Source organism: Oryctolagus cuniculus, chromosome 9 (assembly GCF_051225735.1).
Source record: "Oryctolagus cuniculus isolate XC-2025 breed Fujian yellow rabbit chromosome 9, ASM5122573v1, whole genome shotgun sequence".
NCBI lineage: Eukaryota > Metazoa > Chordata > Mammalia > Lagomorpha > Leporidae > Oryctolagus > Oryctolagus cuniculus.
The window spans coordinates 92,930,279-92,954,508 of NC_142875.1; the positions used below are offsets into that span (position 1 = coordinate 92,930,279).

Sequence of the window (24,230 nt, forward strand, 5' to 3'; positions counted from 1 at the left end):
GTTCCACTCTGTGTGGGATCTCTGGGAGTGGGAATGCCAAAAGGGTAGAGAGAACTTTAAGAATTTTGCTCTCCTAGCAAGATGACTCAAATGTTTCCTACTTCCTGTCATTTTCTGCAGCATGTAGACTGTCTTGGAATTTTTCGTGTTCCTGACTATCATGCACATAGGGCCTTCGGTATAAAAACATCATTAAGTACTTAAGATTTTATAAGATAGAATTGTGAACAAAAGTGTTAAAGATTAAGCTCATGAAGCTTTTCTCATAATAACAGCATTTAAGATCTTGAATATTCTGTAAGGAGATGACTTAGTTGTAAGGTGATTTAAAATTAGCCATGTTAACTTAGGAGTATGAAAGTAAACACGGAGGTTTCCGGAACATGGCAATTCATTGTCATATTGACCCTCTGCAAGATTTTCTGCAAATTCAAAAGCAGAGTTTGCCCTGGAGAACCACAATTGCCACAGAAATGAACAAAAAAATTATCAACTTTTTTTTTTTTTAACATATGAAGATCTAGGTAGGCAAGGTAAATACGCCAGGGTCTCTAATTCAGAGCCAATTTCCCACTCCATCTCTTTAGCAGACAAAGTGAGAAGAGGAGGAGGAATAATAATTTTCCTTTATTTTTATGGTGGCTATAAATGTCTTTGTAAATAGGGCACCTGTTCAAAGGGATTTTTCCTTGTTGTAATGCTAGAGTGATTAAGGCGATGGAAAAACCTAGGAAAAATAAAATTCCAAGATTTGATACTTCTGGGGAGGAGGTTGGAAAGGCAGTGGTCTTCTTAATGTTAACCCCTAGTGTTTTTGCTGCTCACTGAAAACCTTTTTCTAGCAAGAAGGAACACACTAGCAACAGAGCTATGGTATTTAGTCTGCTTGCTGGCATTTGGTACCAGGCTATCAGCCCTTACAGAATCGTCAATAACACATCTGACATGGGTAATTCATGTGTGTGTGTCTGTGAATCTTCTTACTGTCTTAGAGATGTAGAGCATTGCCCTGTTTTGGGATGTAATGCGATGGGAGAGGGAATTGGAAAATCGTGCAAGAACGCTTAGGATTCGGATCTTGGAACAGTATGTTGTTACCTTCAAACTCCTAAGAAATCTCCTTCTCCCTCATTTTTTTTTTTTTTGCATATTCCCCTTCCATCTGTTTGTCCATTCATCCCTCTATCTGTCCATTCATCTGTCTTGCATAATGGAATTTATGTAGCTACTTTTTTTTTTTTTTTTTACTTAATCTAGCTGGTAGAAAGCTTAGTTAAATTTTGTGTTCAACTTCTACAATAAAAATAGTAATTACAACAGCTAACATTTATTGAATACTTACTAGGCTTCTCTTGAGGTGCTAAGTAAGCACTTTACATAATCCCTTCATTTAATCCTTATAACTGCCCTACAAAGTAGCTCCCAATGTGATAGTTTACATGTGAGAAAGTTGGAGCTTCTGGAGGTAGTTGGCTTGTGTGCTCCTTGGTGGTGGAGACTGGATTCAAAGCTAGGTAGCCAATCTGGCTCGCAGCTCCCCATGATGCAGCTGCCTTGTGTCTGTGCTGACCCACATCTGCTGTCACAGGTCTCTTCATATCATGGGGCAGCTGCTTCTATTTTCTTTTAATAGGTCAGTTGGAGCAGAGCCATTCGATTTGTTGTAAAGTGCTTCAAATTTACTTTAAAATCAGGTATGACATAAACGAAAAGAAACATAATAACGGATTTTAACACATGATTTTGGTGCTGATGAATCTGACATATAGGCTCCTTTTAAAAATCTTTTGAGAGCCAGCGTTGTAGCTCATGAGTTGGTTAAGCCACCTCCTGCAACACCAGCATTTCATATGAGTGTTGGTTTGAGTCCTGGCTGCTCCACTTCTGATCCAGCTCTCTGCTGATACCTGGGAAAGCAGTGGAAGATGGTGCAAGTACTTGGGCTCCTGCCTTCGAGAGCTGGCTGGAATTCCCTGCTCCTGGCTTTGGCTTGGCCCACCATTGCGACCAACTGATGGAAGATCTCTCCCTCTCTCTCTGTCTTTCTCTCTCAGTACAGAAATAAATCTTAAAAAAATCTTTCAAGGACAACATGGAACTCCTTCCTGCTTCATGATAATGATATAGTTTTCACAAATATCATTTTGAATAATGCAGCATTTCATTTCAATCATGAAAAGTAAATATTTTAATAGGTCCTTGTGAAAACACAAGCAGGATAAAATAGGTGTTAGCTTTCCATATATGCAGAGGTTCTCTGACGTATGATGGGGTTACACATTGGTCAATCCATAACCAATTGAAAATATCACAAGTGGAAAATGTGCTGAATCCATGTTACCTATGGCACATGTCAGTTTATCCATGCAGTGCACTGCACAGTACCCATTGTGATTGCTTGTGACTACCGGGCTGCCTGGGGGCCGCCAGTACTGGAGAGAGGTAGTGCCCGCTGGAAAAGATGTAACCCAACTGTGGGGAGCAACTCGGACTAGACTAAGTTACTGGAATTAAGACTTATTCTGTGCATCTGCTCTCCCACAATATGGCGCTGGGAGAGGAGAGAACAGCTTCTACGCAGCTGCCTCTTGCCAACTTGAGTGATGACCTCCAGGAGCTGATCCTGCTCCTGATTGGAGGAGAGCAGCGTACTCGGCGTGTGGGCAGCCGAGTTGGGATTGGCGGAAGAGGACTATAAAGGAGGAGAGAGACAACATGCACCAGGAACATCTAAGGGGAACATCTGAAGGAACACCTGTGCAGCCCCCGAGAGAGCCGGCCGGCGGTGTGCCGCTCCCCTGCGGAAGTGGGGAAAGTGGCCAGGGGGAACCGCCCTTCCACGGAGGTGGAAGGGACAGTAGCCAACCCGGGAAGAACCAGCAGCAAACCCGGGGAGGGCCGAGCAGACAAAAGAACAGCGCAGGGTCCTGTGTCGTTCCTCCACGAAGACGGGGAGTGACATAATGGTGCCGTGACTCGGATAGGAAACCTAGGAGGGAAGAAACGGGAAGAAGCAGGAAAATACCGGAGAGAGAGATTAGCAAAGAGCCTAGGGAAAAGCCGGACAGAAAAGGTGCTGGAAGAAGCTATCGAAAGCCTAGGCATAGACTTGGATATGGACTGTGGGAAAGAAGTTAGGATTTAAAGTGAAAGCAAGAAGAAACTTAGACTCAGATACGGACTGCAGGTTGAAAGTGAAAGTGAAACCTATAAGAAACTTAGACTTGGATACGGACTGTGGGGAGAGGCCAGGAGAAATGAGGGAGGAATATTGTTGGAAGAAAACTTAGGGAAACATACCGGGTAGAGAAAAATGTTAGGGAGGATGAAGCCGCGAGTGCAGGCCAAGGCAGAGACGTAAGCCAGCTTGGAATTCTTCAAGTCAGCCCGGGGAGCAAGAGGCGAAGATCTGGAACCAGAAGCAGAGACGTGGGCTGCCAGGTTGGAATTCACCAGGTTAGTCCGGGGAACTTGGATTGAATACCAGTGGCGGAAACGTGAGCTACGCTGTGTGATTCGCGGAAGCCGCCATGTGCAGAGAGAGCACGGGGCGTGAATAGATAGGGAACGCGGGGCTGGTGCGAGGCCGTGGTGCGGGCGCGAAGTGCGTGGAGACCGCGGAGTGTGCGCGCGAAGCTGAGCCGTGCAGAGCCGGGAGCCCGCCGCAGGGCGGGCACCGGGAAGCCGCGCAGATGAGAGAAGCGCGGGCTGAAGCGGCGCAAAGCCTGGAAGCTGCCGCGGAGCGGTGAGGTGCCGAGAAGCAGCCTTGGGGCGTGCGCCGGGAAGCCGCGCAGATGAGAGAAACAGAAGTTTAGAAGTAAAATGAGAGAAATAGGAATGCTGGCAGAAAGAAGAAATAGGAGAAATAGGAATGCCCGGAGATAGAGAAATAGAGAAAAATAAGGCCTCCCCACACCACAGCAATGAGAGAGCTTGGATTCGGTCTGCCTGATTAGGGAGGTGGTGAGCACCTGCGGGCGGCTAGCAGCTTATGCGCTGCAGGTCACTGAAGACAGGCACGAATTAACATCAATAAGTCTCCCCACAATACGGCAATGAGAGGGCTTGGATTCGGTTTGCCTGATTGCTAGGGCTTGTAAGTACCTGCAGGCAGTTCTAGCAGAGTAGAGCATGCGCTGCAGGGCACCGAACACAGGCACGCATCAGCGCCTAAAAACCTCCTCACAACATGGCGAAGAGAGGACCCGGATTCGGTTTGCCTGATTGGTAGGCTTGTAAGCACCTGTGGGCAACTCTAGCAAGCAGAGCAGAGTGTGTGCTTCCGGGCACCGAAGACAGGCACGTATCAATGCCAAAAATAAAAAGAAAGGGGGATCTGTGGGGAGCAACTCGGACTAGACTAAGTTACTGGAATTAAGACTTATTCTATGCATCTGCTCTCCCACAATATGGCGCTGGGAGAGGAGAGAACAGCTTCTACGCAGCTGCCTCTTGCCAATTTGAGTGATGACCTGCAGGAGCTGATCCTGCTCCTGATTGGAGGAGAGCAGCGTACTCGGCGTGTGGGCAGCCGAGTTGGGATTGGCGGAAGAGGACTATAAAGGAGGAGAGAGACAACATGCACCAGGAACATCTAAGGGGAACATCTGAAGGAACACCTGTGCAGCCCCTGAGAGAGCCGGCCGGCGGTGTGCCGCTCCCCTGCGGAAGTGGGGAAAGTGGCCAGGGGGAACCGCCCTTCCACGGAGGTGGAAGGGACAGTAGCCAACCCGGGAAGAACCAGCAGCAAACCCGGGGAGGGCCGAGCAGACAAAAGAACAGCGCAGGGTCCTGTGTCGTTCCTCCACGAAGACGGGGAGCGACACCAACTTTCTGAGTGTGGTTCCTACTGATAATTAGATGTTGGGACCATCTGTATACTCATGTATGCAAACGTGTTTCAGAATTTAAAAAGAAATATTTTATTAATTTAGACACATATGTAAAGTCACTTCTTCCCTCTATTTCCCCTTCCTTTCCTTCTAACTTTTGCAGTGGAAATAACATTCCTGAAGTTGAAATGCATTCTTTCTATGTATTTTTTTTATTTTTTCCCCACATAAACTTATATCCATAAGCAATATATGCTATTTTATGCTTCAAAATGTGCAGCCTTTCTTATGATGCCATACCATTTCAACTCATCTTCTTTTTCACTCAATATAATGATTTTGAAATGTAACTAATTTATTTTTAGAAGATTTATTATATTTATTTGAAAGGCAGAGTGACAGAGAGAAAGAGGGAGAGACAGAGAGAGAGAGACAAAGAGAGATTTTCCATCTGCTGGCTTACTCTCCAAATGGCTGCAAAGGCTATGCTGGGGTCAGAATGAAGCCAGGAGTCTGGAATTCCATTTTGGTTTCCCAAGTAGATGGTAACAGGCCCAAGTACTTGGGCCATTTTCTGATACTTTCCCAAGCATATTAGCAGGGAGGTGGATCAGAAACGGAGGAACTGGGGCCTGAACTAGTGCTCTAATATGAGATGCTGGTATCATTACGCAGACCCTTAATTCATTTATTTAAATGATTATATAATGTTGCATCATATAGATAATCAGCATTTTGCTTGTTCCTTTTCCTGCTGAGGAACAGTTTGATTACCCAGCTACGGCTCACAGCACCAGAGCAAACATTCACGCACTCTAGTACGATGAGTGTGTGAGGGATTTCGGTAGGTAACTAGAATGATTCTAATATAGAACATGTAGGGTCCTCTCTAACTTTAACCTGGCCAAATTGTTCCCTAGGAATTGGACAAATTTATACTCTGACAAGTGATTCAACATAGGTGTTCAGAAAGTCCAGAGAAATGTGTATTTTGAAATAACCATGCATGAATTTCAAAGCTATTTTGCACCAAAATAAACTTATCTTTTAACTGATTTTTCCATGAATTTTTCGAAGTATCTATGAATTCCTGTCTGTTCATGTTCTTCTCAACAGTTTGCATTATCAGACTTTTTACTATCTTTTGGTCAATCAGATGGATGTAAGATATTTTCTTTTGATTTTATTGTGAATTTCCTTGATTATTAACAAAAGCCTAAAATTAATTCAAAAAATGTTTATTGGGCACTTGAGATTCCTCCTCTTCCAATTCCCTATTCATATCATTTGCTTATTGACAAGTTAATATTAATTAGTCATACATATACTTCATATACTTGATGAAAATCTTATTGATCACATGGTGTAGGTGTCATATGGAATTTCAGTTGTAATACTACCAAATTTATGATTTTTTTCTATTATGATTTATAGGCTTTGAGTATTTTGTTGAATAAATTCTTCCATGCCACAATATCATGAAGAATATCTCCTATGCATTTTTATAGTTCTGCTTTTCACATTTAGGACTTTAATCCATTTTGAGTCCTTTCTGGAACTTATATCAGATCCTTGCTGAAAGAACAGATAAAAGTATTTTGGAATGAAGGATACTGAATCCAGGAAAAAGGAGTGAGATATAAAAATTATTTTTAATTTAAAAACTGACAAATATGAATAAATCTAAACAAGTGTTGGCAAGAGTGCTATTCATAACTATGACTAGTTTGGGGACATAAAAACAAAATAAAATTGAAATATCAGACAACAATAAAACAGAGGGAAATGATTGAATTACAGAGTTTTAATCTTTCGTGTGAATTGGATCTATTCATTTTATTCTCTGTGTTTATTAAAACTTTTCATATTTTCCAACTTCCATATCTCTATGTATTACTGGTAATTTCTTCAGAGTTTCCAATTTAATAATTTTTGACCAACCATATAATCTTCAGATGTACCTACTGAAGTTTGTATTTTAATAACTATATTGTTTTTTAAAAGAAGTGTATTTTATTTATTTGAAAGGCAGAGATACAGCAGTTGGGTTGGGGAGGAAAGTCTTCCATCTTCTGCTGCTTTCCCAGGCACATTAACAGGGAGCTGGCTTGGAAGCAGAGCAGCCAAGATTCAAACCCGGCACCCATATGGGATGTTGGCATCTAGGTGGAGGCTTAACTTGCTATGCCATAACCGGCCCCAATAACTGTATTCTTTATGTCTGCAAGTTCTAGTTGGTTCCTCCAAGTATTGCCTAGCTTGTACTTGGCAATGAGCCATTCCTCTGTTTTAAATCTGTTGTACTATTCTGCTGTTACAGTCTCTATACAATTGCTTTGTTTTCTGCAGTTCTTTGGATTTTATTCCTCTTTTTGCTGATTGTGCCAAGTCTTGCTGTCCTTGGGTTGTTTCTTCACATATTTTGGAGTTTTGGGTTGTGAGCTCATCTTTAGCAGACCTTTAGCTGCTGGAATCTGTTGGGATTAAGGTGAAGGGCCAGTCCCTACAACATGGAGTTATCCCTGTTTTTGTACAAATCCTGGAGAAGGCCTAGGACTAATCTTTTTGTTATTTGGAAGCTTGTGGGAATCCTAGACTATGTTGGTAGGCTAATTCAAAACCCAAACACAAGTTATTTGTAGTGTGGGGTTTTGTAATCTTAGGGGTTTTTGTTTTGTTTTGATTTGCTTCCCAGTGCTCAGGCTGAGTCAGACAAGAATCCCAGTCTTGTAGGGAGAATCCATGCCCATCTGTTCATGGAAGATGCAGTCCTCTGGCCCTAGGTGGCAATTTGGCCTGAACTACTCACCTTGCACGGGACCAAGGCTTCACCTCCTAATCTGTGAGGGTGTGAAAGGCCAGGTGCCAAGGGCACAGACACCGCCAGCCTCTCGTGCTGCCACCTCAGGGCTTGCAAGGTCAGCTCACCCAGTTTTAGTCCCTTGCTTCTATTTGGTGTCGTGAGTTCCCTCTCTCCCACAAGCTCAACTTTCATCTAATAGAGTTCTGGTTGCTTTTCAATCTACCATATCTGAAATAATTTTGAGGCTACAGGTTATCTGAATGGTTCTGGAACACAGAGTTTACACAGAGTTTGAAGTCCTTTATTCTGTTTTCAAGGATGTCCTCTGTATCTTCTTGGACCACCTGCAGCATTTAGATGGGATTCTCAGCAGTTCCTGGGATCTGGCTCTTCTGGGGCAACCCCTCCAGGCTGCTCAGGGGGGCTTGTTTTTTCTTGCTCAGCGAGTGTCTTTCCACCCATTTTTTTTTTGCACTATAATAACTGGAATCTAGCCCTCTCTTCTAATATCCTCCTTTCCAATGGTAAACCCTGTGTCTATTTTTCTCTTTGAGATCTGCCGTTAAGATGTCATTTTCTCTTCCTCAAATCAGCGTCTAAAATCTCCACATTTCTTTTCAAGATACCTCTTCTGTCTTCCTTTATTTTGATTTCTTATTTAAGAAACCACTCCTGATCTGATAATAAGCCTGCTTTTCAAGCCAATCTGGTTTCCCTTTGATTATCCAAGCAAACAGAATTCTTAGATACAGAATATTCTAGGCACAGCCCTTTAAAAAATGCATTTCTAACTTTTGAGTTTGAAACAATTGTATCAAGAGGTTTCTTCACTTCATAGTTGTGCTCTATTTTCTTTTGAATGTGGCCTCTTTTCAGGTATTTATTACGTGAGAGCAGCAGCTGTATACAGAGCGCACTTTTCTACACACCTGGAACACACCAGTGAACAAAAACAACTCTTGAGATTTGATTATTGTTTATAGCCCTGTCTTTACTCCTGAGGAACAGTGGTCTTTCTACCTTCTACTTGTTGAATTTTTCATTTTGTGGAGGGTAAAGTACACTGAAAGTATGTTATTGCAACAATTAAAAGACAAACAAAAAAGGAGAGAGGGTGGGAAGTATGGTTGTGTTCTTAAAACTGTATATATGAAATACATGAAATCTGTTCTCTCTATAGAAATATTCATTAATGAAAATCATAAAACTTCTTTTTTCCCTTCATTATTGATAAAATATTGTAATCCTACTGAGGGTGAAGCCATACTTCCTGTCTCTGAAATCTAAAGCCAGAGCCTAAATCCGATTCCTAAAATCTATGCCAGTTTGAGGTCTCACGCTGTTTGGGGGCAACTTTTAATAGCCCCTAGATGAGCGGCCACGGTAACAGGAGCCATAGCCCTTGGATTTCTCATGTGATCCTGACTTCAGGTTTCAGGGTTTGGGAAGCACACCTGTGCAAAACAAGGTAAAACCAAACATCACACAGGGCTCTGAGAAACACCAGTGACTCAGATGTCTGCAGTTAGAGTCCCACGCGCCAGCCTCCCAGCTCACTGGCAAGACTGGAAACAGCAGAGATCTAGCCATTGTTTTGTATTCCAATGTTTAAAGGCCTCTGTAGAGAAAAAGCCTCTTGGTCCCATAAGAAAATCCCTGCTTCAGCTGCCCCGGCTGGCTAAGAGCTGTGCCAATACCCCCAAGCAGCCAGCCTGTTTTCCAAGACTCCGATTTGTCCTCCTGCTTGTTAACGCCCCAAGTGGCCAGTATTCGCTGAATTCCAGCCTGTTATGAAATACCATGAGCTGCAGAGACCTGGGTAGGTCAGAGTGCCACGTGACCTGCATTTGCTGCAGCTTAAGCCCTAAAGCTGCTTGCTTGCGCGGCTGCTGTCTTCTCCACATATTATTTTCTGCTCCAAATGCGAGTCCCCGTCGGGTTCTCAAGGGTCCTGGTCCACGTGGCAGATGTGGGGGTGGGGTGGGGTTCAGGGGCCAGAAACTGCGGTCTTCTCCCTCACCTGAGCTGGGATCAATCCAGAGAGGGAGAGAGGGAAAAGTCAGGGCGGGAGATGTGATGACGGCTGGGGGACTGGCGGAATCTTCCACCAGCAACCAGACTTGCCCACCTCCGCCCTGGTGTGGCCAAGCTCTCCTCCAGAGTGGGGACCAAGCAGGGGTAGGGAGAGGATCAGGAGAAGGCCAGGCACTTGCTCTAATTCCCTGGACATCTCCTCTGGTTTGGGTGTTATTGCCCCTCACTCCCCAGCCCCTCCAAGAGTGAAGGGATGTTAATTTTTTTCAAGATTAATTTATTCATTTGAAAGAGTTACACAGAGAGAGAAGGAGAGGCAGAGAGAGAGAGATGTCTTCCATCCGCTGGTTCACTCTCCAATTGGCTGAAATGGATGGAGCTGCACTTATCCGAAGCCAGGAGCCAAGAGCTTCTTCCAGGTCTCCCATGTAGGTGCAGGGGCCCAAGGACCTGGGCCATCTTCCACTGCTTTCCCAGGCCATAGCAGAAAGCTGGATTGGAAGTGGAACAGCTGGGACATGAACTGGTACCCATATGGGATGCCGGCACTGCAGGCGGCAGCTTTATAGGCTCTGCCACAGCACCGGCCTGGATGTTATTTTAATGGAAGTTCCTTCCTATAGACACACACATACATACGCACACATACTAACTCCTAAAAGTTCATGGAAAATGGAATTAAAAGATAAATTTACTTCGGGGCAAAATTATTTGTAATCCACACATATGCAGGGTTCTTTAAAAATTCCAGGGAAATGAGTATTTTGAAAAAAATGCATAGATTTCAAAACTTTTGCACCCAAAGTAATTGATCTTTTAATTCCATTTTTCCATGTGATTTTGGGGAGTGGGGCAGGCGTTCCTTCTAGCAACTCTTACTCCTCGAAGGCGCTCAGAATTTCGGTTTCAGCACTGGTTTCCTGTCTCTCCCAGGCTTTCAGCTGGATCTGGCGCCCGTCCCACCTCTGCAGCATTCTGTGTGGAGAGGAGTGATGGAGGTGAGGAAGCTCCTCTCTGCGGGCGAAACTGAGGGAGAAATGCACAGCTGCACCAGGTAGGGATATTTTTTTTTGTGATGGAGCTCTGTTGCAACAAGTGGAAGAGTCACGTGTTGTCTTCTCCCCGGTTTTTCCTGTGTTTTAGGGGTTGAAGGACGTTGAAGACAAATTTCAAAAAGGCAGTACAGTCAACTCACACACTATGGATGAGTTAGGTTGTAGCTTTTGAACATGCACACGGTAACAAACTTTACAACAACATGGGCTTCCTTTTAATTAAAAACAAATGTCCGTTGCCTAAAATACATGTTTTAAAGATTTATTTTTTTATTTGAAAGTCAGAGTTACACAGAGAGAGAAGGAAAGGCAGAGAGAGAGGTCTTCCATCCGCTGGTTCACTCCCCAGTTGGCTGCAACTGCTGGAGCTGCGCCTATCTGAAGCCAGAAGCTTCCTCTGGGTCTCCCACATGGGTGCAGGGGCCCAAGGACTTGGCTCATCTTCTGCTGCTTTCCCAGGCCATAACCGAGAGAGAGCTGGATTGGAAGTGGAGCAGCCAGGACCCGAACCAGCACCCACATGGGATGCCAGCACTGCAGGCAGCGGCTTTACCTGCTATGCCACAGCACTGGCCCCTAAAGTAATCTTTTAATAATCTTCCATAACCTTTTCAAAGTTCTCTTACACTTTCCCCCCATTCTTTGGGATTTTCTTACTTCAAATTCGGGAAGCCTCAGTGGCTGCTGGTTCATTTTTGAGGCTCACGTCACAAGGTGTCAGAAAGAGTTTCTAGGTTCTGTTATAACCTGTGCTGGAAGGGAATTCTCTCCAGAGAAAATACAACACAGAGAAAGTAATATAACTTTGCAATGATGTCATAGTGAATACTTAAACGTTTCCTGGTTGATGCAATGTCTTTTGTGTATTTTGTTTCAAAGTACTCCATGTTCCAGTTTAGATTTATCAAAGTTAGAACCTTCTCTCCTCAAAGTCCTCTTGGAGAAATTTGTACTTCAGTAGAAGTAAGAAGAAGTAATTTCATTTTGTTCTTTTCCAAATATTTTCAGAATGTTCCAGGCTTTGACATATGCTGCTAACAACATAGCATATGAATTTATTCCAAAATTCAGTATTGTCTGGGTCCACTCTGCTAAGTTGTTTAATATGCACTGTATTATGTTTATCATTTGAACACTATTGAGTTCCATGGAACTCAGTTTTGCTCCAGTTCCATGTCCATTTGGATCTACATTTCTCCTGATTATAAATCACAGAGTGGGCTTTTACTTTTCTATTTATTTTGTTAACCAGATAACTTCTTGAGGTAGAATTTTAAAACACCACCGAATAGCTCTATGTGTTAATAAATTAACTCAGACAAGCAGCTAAAACTGCGCTAGATAAAGCCCTATTCACATCAAACACCACTCTCACCAGGGCCCATGTTGTAAGATTAGTGGTACGAAATCTTAATGGGGGAAAATTGTACAAATTACTAGTTATGGGAAAACTGAAGAAAGTGAATACCTCTGAAAATGCACCTGATAAGACCTCAAAATGATGGGAAGATTTCCCTGCCTCGCTTAAGAACGGAAGGGGTTGAGGGAGGGAAGTGTGGTTGTCTTCTTGGAACTGTACCTATGAAATACGTGAAATCTATTCTTTTTAAATTAATAAAAATTTAAAAATAATAGCACTAAAAAGAGAAAAAAAGGGGGAAAGAACAACAATAAACATGATGGTTCCAGAAATGTTAGTTTGCAATAACCTGTGTAAAAATGAGAGTTGACTGGCTGTGTTATCATTGGCGTTTCCTGAGAGACAGTATGGAAGGTGGTTTTATGATGCATTCCTGAAAAACCTCCAGATTCCAAACACGCAATAGACACCTCCATATGAAAACTTTGAACTTAACCGTTTTATAAATACTGCCACACCTACTTCAGATTAAATAGGATTTCCACATTTTAGTGCAGTGTGTTAACAATAAAAGGTGGACACTGCAAGTCTCCCAGCAATCCTGCCAGGGGGCTCAGATCCCGCTGGTTCCAATCAGCAGTTTTCCAGCTGTCTGTCTGAGGATGCCTTCACACTCGGAAACATCACTGGGGGCAAAAATGAGAACCCCAAAGAGCCTCCATTGATGTGGATTATGCCTGTTAACATTTACTATTGAGGGACTGAAACAGAAAAAAAAAATGAAACCATTTTTAAAACCATTTAAACCAACACATAAGAATAGGTGAGGTAATGCCAAAAGGTTTGTGTAAAAATAGAATGAGAAGATTTCACCCATTTCCCATGAACGTTTGGAAGCGCTCTTGCAGATCAGAAGGGAAGAGGCCGGCACGTGCATCACGGCTTCCAGAAAGCTCCACTGCATGTCCGTGACTGGATGAGAGTGGGGACGATGACAGAGGTGGCCTTGTGGATCTTGTGATGGGATCTGAAGGGCAGAGCGGTTCCCTGGTGACACTTGCAGATCTGTTGGCTTTGATGCTTTGCTGTTACTATGTAACACTGGCCGGGTGCTTTTAGGAACTGAGTAAGCAGGGCATGATGAGTGATTGGCAAGCCTAGCTTCTGACTGGGGGGGCTTAGGATCAGACAGTAAGTCCCGGCTCCCCTGTGCCCTCCTTGCTAGCTGTGAGGTCTCCCCAGCACTCGGCTGGAGTTTGCTGAGTGACATCAAGGCTGGTTGGGTTCCTGGGAGGATGTACAGGGGAGCCAGGGTGGTGCCTGCTGTGTGACAGGTATTCAGCATCTGCCAGCTAGAACAGCAGAGAAGAAAGGGGATGGAGGCCACCCCGCCCCCGCCGCCTCTCTCCCTCCCTGCCGAGAAGGGGTCTCAGGGCTCGCTGTGGAATGAGACAGAAGAACGCTCCCCAGGAAGGGTGGCTGGGAGACAGAAATAGCAGCACTTTCAACCTTCGCCTCAGCCCGTGCCTGGCTCTTTCCCTATAGTGTGTTTATCTTTGAAAGCTTTGATCTAAAATGAGTGATTCCTTGCACTTCCAGAGTCTAGGCTTATTGGGTTCACTCTATTTATGCTCACTTTGTTGTTTGGCTAGATGAAATTTTACTACTATTAATACAGCCGTAAAAGCTTCCCTTTGTCTTCTCCGGACACCCTTTGCTCTAAGTAAATGCCCTGCACTGTTTTCCAGCACTGCCATAGAACACTCTTTTCTCAACCCCCTCCCTGCCCCCCTTGAACCAGGTGCCACGGTTTGAGAGCCCAGCAGGAGTGGACACCATTTCCTGTGACTGCACAAAGGAAGGTTGCATTGGAAGCGAACTACACAGGTTACGGTGGACAAACTCTGGCCAGGACCTCTCCCTGCTGAGTCGGGGACAGAAAGCTGGCAGGCTGGGGTCCCGCTCAGGCTGCTGAGTTTTCAGGGGTGACAATTAGAAGATGATTCTCCTCCAACAGACTCCCATGACTCTTGGGGTGTTTTTCCGACATGCTGTGGAAAACCCCACTCTTCTTGGTCCCTGGGATGAACAATTCTTCCCTGTCTGGATTTCCGTGATTGCCACGGTCACTAAGCTTCCTTGAGCATCTGCTTTGTGTTTGGCACAGGGATGAGTGAGTAGGATGACCCTGCTGATTTCTTACTCAGTAGAAGGAGCAAGGCCACTGCCAGTTCCAGGCACTGGGGATGGGGTGGGGAGTGGAGGGGTGTAGCAGGATGGACCCATCAAGGGAGCAAGAGAATAATTTTAGCTTCAGTCAATCACTTTTCTGCAAATGGAGGTAGGATATGCAAATGAAAAACATACTGTGAACTTTTGTTTAAAGATTATTTATTTATTTGAAAGGCGGAGTTACACAGAGTAAGAGAGGTAGAGAGAGAGAGAGGTCTTCCAACCGCTGATTCACCCTACAGTTGGCCGCAGTGGCCAGAGCTGCGCTGATCCAAAGCCAGGAGCCAGGCGCTTCCTCTGGGTCTTCCCAAGTGGGTGCAGGGACCCAAGGACTTCAGCCATCTTCTATTGCTTTCCCAGGCTATAGCAGAGAGCTGGATCGGAAATGGAGCTGGATCGGAAGTGGGACTAGAACCGGTGCCTATATGGGATGCTGGCACCTTACCCACTACGCCACAGCACCGGCCCCATGAGCTTTCTAGTCAGGGAGGCCCTGGGTCCCAGGAGAGCCCAGTGCTTGAGTCAACTTTGGGACCAGGCAGACCTGGGTTTCGTTCCAAGTACTGCAGTTACAGGCTGGGTGACTTTGGGTTGGACTCGTCACATACTGGAGCTTTAGCGTCTTGCTGTATGGGAGCTGGGTTCTTAACAAAGAAACCCCGGGCTAGCTGTATGTGTGGCAGTTGTCAGCAGTGAGAGCAGGTATTAGCCCCTTCCCTGCTGGTTCCACGTTTTCACCAGGGAAGTAAAGCTGAGAGCATTCTCCAGGCTGATGCGTTCGCTGCACGTGCAGGGCGCCTCTGAGGGTCAGTAAGTGTGAATTATGGCAGAAATAAGGCCACAGTGAGGCGCAGGGAAAAGGGACATGTCCTGCTTCAGGGTACCCAGGACGTTGAGGTGGAGTCTGTGCTCTAGGTGACGCTGTGAAATTCCAACAGGGCTTGCTCTGAATCCCCACCGTTAGCATTTACCTGCTGCGCGAGCTTGGCCAAGTGACTTCGTTTCATCATCCATAAAAGTGAGCGTAATCATAGTCCTCCCTCACAGATTGATGTGGGAATTAAATGAGATAATAAATGTTAAGTACTTAGTGGTGTGTCTGGCAAATATTAAGTGCTCAATAAATGACAACTATTATTATCCCAGACACCATATTGCCTGTCTTAAAAGCTCAGTGAGTTACTTTAAAAATAAATTCAGAAAGCAGTCATTTCCCAGCCCGGAAGGCAGGAGATACTGTGTGCAGAGGGTGTGCGCCTCACCGCCATGAGAAGTTTCCACAGGGAGCCCAGATGCGTCCCGACACACAGCATTGCTGCCGCTCTCAAGGAGAAGAGCAGTAGGTGCACAAAGAACGGGATGCATCTCAAAATCAGCACTGCTGCAGATTTAGTAATTGGAGGCTCTGTTCTCTGCTCTCCACCCTGAAAATGCTCCTGGCCAGTCCTGGCAGAGGCTGAGGGGCCTGTCACAGGTAACAGACGTGTCTCATCCCAACATTTCAGCTGTCTGGAATCTCTTTCTTTCTTTCTTTAAAATCTGTATTTATTGGGAAGGCAGACAGAGCTCCCCTGTGCTGGCTCACCCCTCTCAAATGACCTCGACATCCAGAGCTGGGTCAGGCCAAAGCCAGGAGCCAGGAGGCAAGAGCCAGGAACTCAATCCAGCTCTCCTATGCGAGTGGCAGGGACCTGACTACTTAAGCCATCATCTGCTCCCTGCCAGGGTGCACATTAGCAGGAAGCTGGAGTCAGGAGTGGAATCAGGACTCAAACCCAGACACTCGAATGTGGGATGCAGGTGTTCCAGGCAGTATCTTAACAGCTGCTTTCCTTGGGATCTTTTCTAAAACATCTTCTCTCCTTTCTCTTCAATTCTCGTCCTCCCGCCTTTTTCCATCTCTCCTCTTCTCCTTTTGGGGAGATAAAGTTTGTACTCAGCTCTCCTGGGGTGCCAGCATCTTTTACTCTTTCAATCCCCAAGTAGAATCCAGGTGTCTCCTTGTGCCCTGCAGGATGGTGCTGGAAGGGCAGGGGTGGCCAAATGCTGGTGTCCTTGTAGGATGCACTGGTGGCCGCACCATCCTCCCCCGCACCCTCCAGTTCACTGCACAGTGGATGCTCATTTGCTATTTATTTATAAAAATATTTATTTATTTGAAAGAGAATGAGTCAGAGAAGTCAGAGAGAGTGAGAGAGAGAGAGAGAGAGAGAGAGAGCGAGAGCACTGTTATCCATTAGTTCACTCCCCAAGTGGCCGCAAGAGCCAGGGCTGGACCTGGTAGAATCCAGGAGCCAGGAGCTCCATCCTGATCTCCCACATAGGAGCAGGGGCCCAAGCACTTGGGCCATTTTTGTTGCCTTTCCAGGCTCGTTAGTAGGGAGCTAGTTCAGAAGTGAAATAGCTGACTCAAGCCAGCACTCAAGTGGCAGCTTAACACACTGTGCCATGACACTGGCCCCTTGTTTGTTCTTTTTTTTTTTTTTTTTTTTTTGACAGGCAGGATGGATAGTGAGAGAGAGAGACAGAGAGAAAGGTCTTCCTTTGCCGTTGGTTCACCCTTGAATGGCCGCCGCGGCCGGCGCGCTGCGGCTGGCACACCACGATCCGATGGCAGGAGCCAGGTACTTATCCTGGTCTCCCATGGGGTGCAGGGCCCAAGGACTTGGGCCATCCTCCACTGCACTCCCTGGCCATAGCAGAGAGCTGGCCTGGAAGAGGGGCAACCGGGACAGAATCCGGCACCCCGACCGGGACTAGAACCCAGTGTGCCGGTGCCACAAGGTGCAGGATTAGCCTAGTGAGCCGTGGTGCTGGCCCCTTGTTTGTTCTTAAATACACCTGTGCCATGAGACAAAGTGGGACATGGATATGGAATTTGATATATAATATCCTACTTGAATGAAATGGGACACAATCAGGCAGCAGTTGTAGAAAGCTGGTGCTTCCTTCCCCCCCAATGGAAAAGAATGGTGACAAGTACATTCACCAGCTGCAGCTCCTGTCCCTGGTCAGTGCCAACAAGCGTGTCCATGACCTTGAGCCTTCTTCTTGGAGGCACCTGCTGTTTGGGCCCAACCTGCTCTGGGGGCCAGAACTGTACAACATTGCACAGTTACGGTATTCTATTCCTCATGTTGTGTCACCTGTCCCTCCTACACAGATATTAGCCAGTGGAACATCCCGATGTACATTCTGAACATTTGGGGTGCTTGCACCAGGCCAAGAGTGGCTTTTTTGGAGGACACAGCTTTAGGAGCAAGTTGAATCACCTCTTTTTATAGGAAGTTACTACAGGGCCTACATGGCAACCAAAAGCTTCTCTTTTTTCTTTCATCCCCTCCCCTCCCCTCCCCTCCCCTCCCCTCCTCTCCCCTCCCTCCCCTCCTCTCATCTTCCCTTCTCCTCTCCTCCCCTCCCCTCTTCTCCCCTTCTCCTCCCCTCTCCTCTCCTCCCCTCCTCTCCCCTTCTCTTCTCTTCTCCTCTCCCCCTCTCCCCCTCCTCCCCTCCCCTCCCCTCCTCTCTTCTCCCCTTCTCCTCTCCTCTCCATGAATGATGAAATGATAAAGTACATTCTCACACATGCAAGTGAATAATTACCAGTATCATACAAACTTCATGCACAGAGGGTTGTTATAAGAAGACATAGCAGCTACAAATCCAGTTTGTCCAGTGAAGGAAGATTTCCTCTCTCTATAGCTGGCAGCTCCTTGACCAAGCTGCCAACATCACCCGCAGTCGGGGCCCTGGAGTCCATAAAACAAAAGAGTCAACTTGAATTCCCTTCCACCTGGGTGCGTGGGGCTCCTTCGGAATCTTGCATTTCTGAAGGAGCTGCAGCAGCTTCCTGGGGTTTACAACCTGGCAGCCTATGAGACTCAGCAGGGGTTTGGGGAGGCTGTGCAGAGCATAAGAGGGGCTGCTGACCACAGACAGGAATGCCAGACAGGGTGGCTCCCAAGGTCGGGATGTGCAAAGGCCTGGTGATCCTCGTTGTTGACGCTGGTGACCCAGATCCTTCAGCAGCCATGGTCTTTACTGCTTCTAACTTTTCAGGCAGCAGATCAGTTGTTGCTAATGTTCGTTATTGTAAATGAAGCAAATAGGATTCCCTTGTTCAGCGCACACTGTTCCTCCTCCCCAGAGGGGATTGAGTGCCATCACAGCAACAGGCAACAAGCAAATCAGCAACTGGGGAGAGGGCTTTGGCAGGACAGCATCCGTCCCCTGGGTTCACGCGCCGCCCTCTCCTTGTTCTGTCTTTTCCTTGCTCCTGGGGTGTCTGAATTGCTCTCTCTCTCCCCAGGATCCAAGGAAATGCCAATATCTTCCTGTGGTCTACAAGAGAATCTCACTTCACAAGTGTGCCTTCCAAATGATCCTTTGTAAATATGACCTGTTTATTTTCCTGAATGATTGTCCCTATCTGGGGCCCCCAGTCAAGTCTTGGCTAATCAGCCTGCACTGTGATTGTGGTCATCAACTCTGGATATGTGTTGATTTGTCATGAATGAAATGTGCTAATCTCAAGTAAACACAATTGGGGAAAATCATCACCTGAGAAATACCTCATTGCAAGACACATAGGCTGCCCTGGAAACACCTCGGAACTCTAACTCCCTGGTTCTATCCCCAAATGTGGCAACATCTGGAAGTGGGCTTGCCAATGCAGGGATCCAGGAACTCAGTCCAGCCATGTGAGTGGCAAAGGCTCAACTACTTGAACCATTATTTACTGCCTTCCAGGTTAGCGGGAAGGTGGAGGCAGGAGCCAGAGGCAGTTGTTGAAACCAGGACACTAATAGATATGATAGGATTAAACGCTAGGCCCCTTTGTGACTTGTAAGAGACTGGACAGGAGGCAGGGTGTGCCAGGGCTACTCAGGCTGTGTTGTGTGTGCCTGGTTCACTCCCCAGGTGGCCACAATGGCTGGAGCTCTGCCAATCTGAAGCCAGGAGCCAGGAGCTTCTTCCTGGTCTCTCATATAGGTGCCAGTTCCAGGCACCGGGGGTGGGAGAGTGTAGCAAGATGGACCCATCAAGGGAGTAAGAGAATAATTTTAGCTTCAGTCAATCACTTTTCAGCAAATGGTGGTGGGTCAGGCAGATGAAGAACATACTGTGATTTTTTAAAGATTTATTTATTTATTTGAAAGGCAGAGTTACACACAGAGAGAAGGAGAGGCAGAGAGAGAGAGAGAGAGAGAGAGAGAGAGAGGTCTTCCATCCACTGGTTCACTCCCCAATTGGCCACAATGGTTGGAGCTGTACCTACCTGAAGCCAAGGGCCAGGAGCCATCCTACACTGTTTTCCCAGGCCATAGTAGAGAGCTGGATTGGAAGTGAAACATCCGGGACTCGAACTGGTGCCCATATGGGATGCCGGCACTGCAGGAAGTGGCCTTATCAGCTACGCCATGGTGCTGGCCCCCTAGTAGACTTTCAAGCTAATCATTCCTGTTTCCATCAAGACTGTTGGTGGAGGAAGCCGGGGCAACTCTGAACAGTCTCTGTTTTAGGTTTTCTCCAGGGGGATTGCTCAGTTCTCTGTGGAGGAATTTAATAGCCCAGCTTCTCTTCTGAAAATGAGGTGCATATGAAGTGATGGTCTCAACAGAAGGGCGCTGACGACACTGCACTCATCACCTGTTGATGAGCAGAGCCAAATTTTAGATGCTGCAGATAAGTGTGCATGAAAGGGCAGATTGTGGCTCTGGGGAGGATGCTGGCTGGCTGAATCTGAGCCACTCCAGTGCACATGGCCGGGGAGTGCAAAGGCATCATTGTCTCAGGAGCACCCTGAAAGCATACCCAACAGGCATCTGTATAAGAGATCACAGCCACAAACTCAGGTTGGCTTATGTACTGTCCTGTGCCCGGGCTGGGGATCCTTTCTTCTGCCAAGAGCCATCTTGCATTTCTGTTAACATCACTCACAGGCTGTACAAAATTCTCAACTTAAAACTTGGCCCAAATCTCAAGTCTCACCTGTGGTTGCCTTGACAGGGCCACACCAAATGATTTCACTGGTCTTTTATGGCCTGTGGGCTGGACATCCACCATCCTCTCACTGTCAGTTACACATGGTCAAGTGCACCATGATAGGATGTGTTTGATGTGTTCTTTGACATGTTCCTTTCACTTTGGGAAGTAGTTTGCAGGACCCTATTGCCAACCCCGTGGTGCCATGTTGTAGTTGTGAAAGGAAGACTTCAGAAGATGTTGAGCAGATGAATCTTAACTAAATACAGTAGGACTTTTGTCCCTACTGGAGTAGATGGAACGCAGGAGAAGAAGGGCAGGGCAATGAAGTAGAGACGAAGAGTGGATAAATGGAGCTCTAGGCCACTAAGAAGTTGGTCTTAGGAGGAATGTGGGAAGAATACGTATACTTTTTCATATCTGAATGGTCTGGTGTACTTAATGCTACCCACTGCATTTTAAAAACTTAATTTTGTTTTATTTACTTGAAAGGCAGAGAGACAGAGATCTTCCATGCACTAGTTCACTTCCAAAATGTCTGAAACAGCTGGGGTTGGGCCAGGTCAAAGCCAGGGCCAGGAACTTAATCCAGATCTCCCATAGGGGTGAGGGGTGGCAGGGACCAAAGTACTTTAGCCATCACCTGGTGACTTTTAGGTGTGCATTAACAGGAAGGTGGAATCAGAATGGGGTCAGGGCTTAACTCAGACACTTGGGTAAGGAATGTAGCTATCCAACAGGAGACTTAACTGCAGTGCCAAATAGCTACCCCTATCCCGTTTTATTTTTAGAAGGGGATTTGGAAAATGTCTCCTGGTATATGGTCCAATTGGGATGGTACAGCTCTGCCTTCCTCTGGACTTTAAACACTACTGAATTTCAAGGTTGAGTCCTGGCTCACTAAGGGTATAATTGTGGGCCAATTTCCAACTCACTTTGCTCATTCGTTAAGTGAATGAGAATAGTACCCATTGTATAGGCTCTGTGTTAGTGTTAAGTAAGAGCACATAGGTGAAGTGCTTAGCTCTATGCCCAGCATTTAGCCATATTTAATAAAATGGCAGCTATTGTTAAAATTACCAGCTGCTTGGGTGAGTCAATGTAGGTGGAGCATGAGAAGGGGCAAAAATAAATTTGGCCTCATCTGGGGGACTACAGGGTACTGGTTCCCTTAGTAGGGGTGGGCCCAATGGAGTTGCTGATGTTAGAGGAGGTGATGTGTTCAGTTTTGCAATTTGATGCTTCCAGTTGGATTCCTCCTATGGCATAGAAACTAAAGACCAAGACAAAGAACAAAGCCTGGAAATGGGATCTGTAGTCCTTTGTAGCTAAAGACTCCCATCTATGCAACATTATGTTGCCCATGAGCTGCAAATTGCATACCTCTACCTGCTCAAGTTCACCTGCCCTCCCCAACATGGCACACTCTAGCTCCAATCCCAAATCTTGTCCTACACGACTCTGTCCAGATATGACAAGGATGGAGATTTGTTACCTGATGAGCTCTGCTATTTTGTAAAACTGGTGACTTTGAATATTGTGCAGCACAGGGATGTGAGCAAAATTACCTGCAGTCTGTGCCACACACTGATTTGTGTGCCCCCGGGGTGCCTTGTCTCATGCAAGTTGGTCTTGGTCTGTTCTTTTGTAAGATGAAAGCTTTGGCTTTTTAGTACCTGGAAATTCTCTCAGGACCTACCATTTCATTCTATATTTAGCATGAGTTCATCCAACCATGGGTTCTTTCTTCAGTCCACGCATTCACTCATGGCACGCATTTTGAGTACCTCCAATGTGTAGTGTATTGTGTGGGCTACTGCTTTGTATACACATGAGTGAGTTCGTGTCTGCCTAAATAGGGTATTAACAAGTGAACAAGCAACTGCCCTACTGTGTCCTACAGATCGAGGATCCCTTACCTGAAATGCTTGGGACAAGAAGTGTTTTAGAATTTGGATTTTGTTTACAGATTTTTGTAATAGACATAATGAGATATTTTGGGGGATGGGACAAAAGTCATCTATGATTCATATATAACATATACACATAATTTAAAGGCAATATTATACGATTTTTAAATGATTTTGTGCATGACACCAAGTTTCATGGTATAGAACTTTTTATTTTGTGGTGTCATGTCTGTACTCAAAGAGTTGCAGATTTGGGAGCACTCTAGATTTGGATTAGATTTTATGATTATTCTGTTTTAGAGGAATATACACATTGTTGGGGGTGGGCACAGAGGGGGGGGGCTCTCAGCTTTGCCTTGTCTTCTCTCCTTTCATTGGGCTGTAACAGGAGCAGGGAAGGCCTACTTGGGAGGCATTCACTACAATGACCTGTGACTATCAGATACCATCACCTGCACTCTGTTCATCTGACATCTTCAAGTCACATCAAATGACATCAAGGACCAGTCACCGAATGACGCAGGCATTTTTGAGGTCACTAGGCAAGGTCTTCTCATATTCGCTTCTTGTTAATAGCTCTGTCTAATACCCACAATGCTGCAAATGTTAGAGCTGCTTCATTTCTCTGCACAACCAGAGGGCCACGCACATGTCTTGCTTTGATGGAAATATGGTATTGCATTTACCTGTCCCTGTGGGGTGGTATGACTGTGTTTATACAACCTTAATACAAAGGCACCAAGAGGAGAGTCATGCTTAGTTCTGGGATTCCTTTCAGTCAGTGAATAGAGGCCAGAGTTTGGCTCAGATACTTTTAATATGTTACCATTGTAGGGTTGGAACATTATTTCTGCCTATTCTAATTTGTTCATGGTAATATGTGAAAGCAATACAAATGCCTCAGATTTTCAGGTTTATGAATAAAAGAGAGCAGATATTCCACATGAGAACATGCCTAGTATTATTTTATGGGATGGAAGGGGGTCCCTATGCCCACATATATTAAAGTGTGCACCTGCCTTCAATAAGCCCGAATCAGCATATGTAAGTGAACTGCATGCCAAATTTGCCTTGTAAATCAAGAATAAAAAGAGCAGACATGTGTCTGGGCAAGGAAAAAGTGAAGAGGTTCAGTTGAGATTTGTGAGCTGAAAACGACCAGTAGAGCCAATGAAATCCTCTGAAACATTCTGCACAATTGCAGTAATTTTCAGATTTTAATATTTCAGAAAGTTAATCACTGCCATTGTATGAGGTCAAATTTGCTTAATGCTCAAACACTGTATCCAGCCATGATGTCACATGCATTGAACTATTAAAAACCAGAACCTGCTCCTTCTGCCCTCATGGAAAACAAGGGACAGATGTAACTGAGCAACACAAGCCGGTCAGATAATCCACTTAAAGCTTGGTAAGAAAACGGATCGTGTTCTATCGTGTTCTTTGGGTGACTTCCCGTCACCCAATGCCTCCTACCTGACTCGGATCCTGTTGGAGATGATGGGTTCACAGGTAGCACGATTGCATGTTTCTGATTACTCAGTGAACAGCTGATTTCTGATGCCCTGGCTACCCTGTGCAGTGTGTGTGTGTGTGTGTGTGTGTGCACGTGTATGTGTTTACTTATCAATTTAGTTGTGAAAGGCTCAGAGTCAGAGGGACACAGATTTATAGGACAATCTGTAATTTTCTGGGACTAGAAAGGAAGTATAAATGAAGAATTAGTGTGAGGGAAGCTTCTCGTGAATGCAAAAAGTATTTTCCTATTCTGCTCGGCAGAGAGGGAGCTGCTGGACCAAGTCTCTGAGAGCCGAGAAGGCAAATGAAATCCTGGTGTCCTTTGGGAGGGAGCAGAACATGATACAAAGGACTCTTCTAAACTCACCTCGCTTTATTAGACTTGATAGATCCCAATCATCTATAAACCATTCCTTTGTCATCTGCTGCTAAGTGCCAGAGGTTGGAGCCAAGATTTGCAATGTGCTGAAGCCCTGATGTGGATAGAATAAACTGATTTTTTGG

General features: G+C 45.6%; 1 protein-coding gene across 4 annotated transcripts in view; it reads left to right on the forward strand.

Annotated features, from left to right (window-relative positions):
- Positions 1 to 24,230, forward strand: part of LOC149124667 (uncharacterized) — a 136,071-nt gene that overhangs the window by 82,802 nt on the left and 29,039 nt on the right. For 2 of the 4 annotated variants that reach the window (XR_016213403.1, XM_089304390.1), the window contains exon 3: positions 10,603 to 10,723. The gene's annotated coding sequence lies outside the window, so the exon portion shown is untranslated. Of the gene's footprint in view, positions 1 to 10,602; positions 10,724 to 10,812; positions 10,945 to 18,622; positions 18,812 to 24,230 lie in introns of those variants that run through there. The other 2 variants (XR_016213398.1, XR_016213397.1) reach the window with 2 other exon arrangements.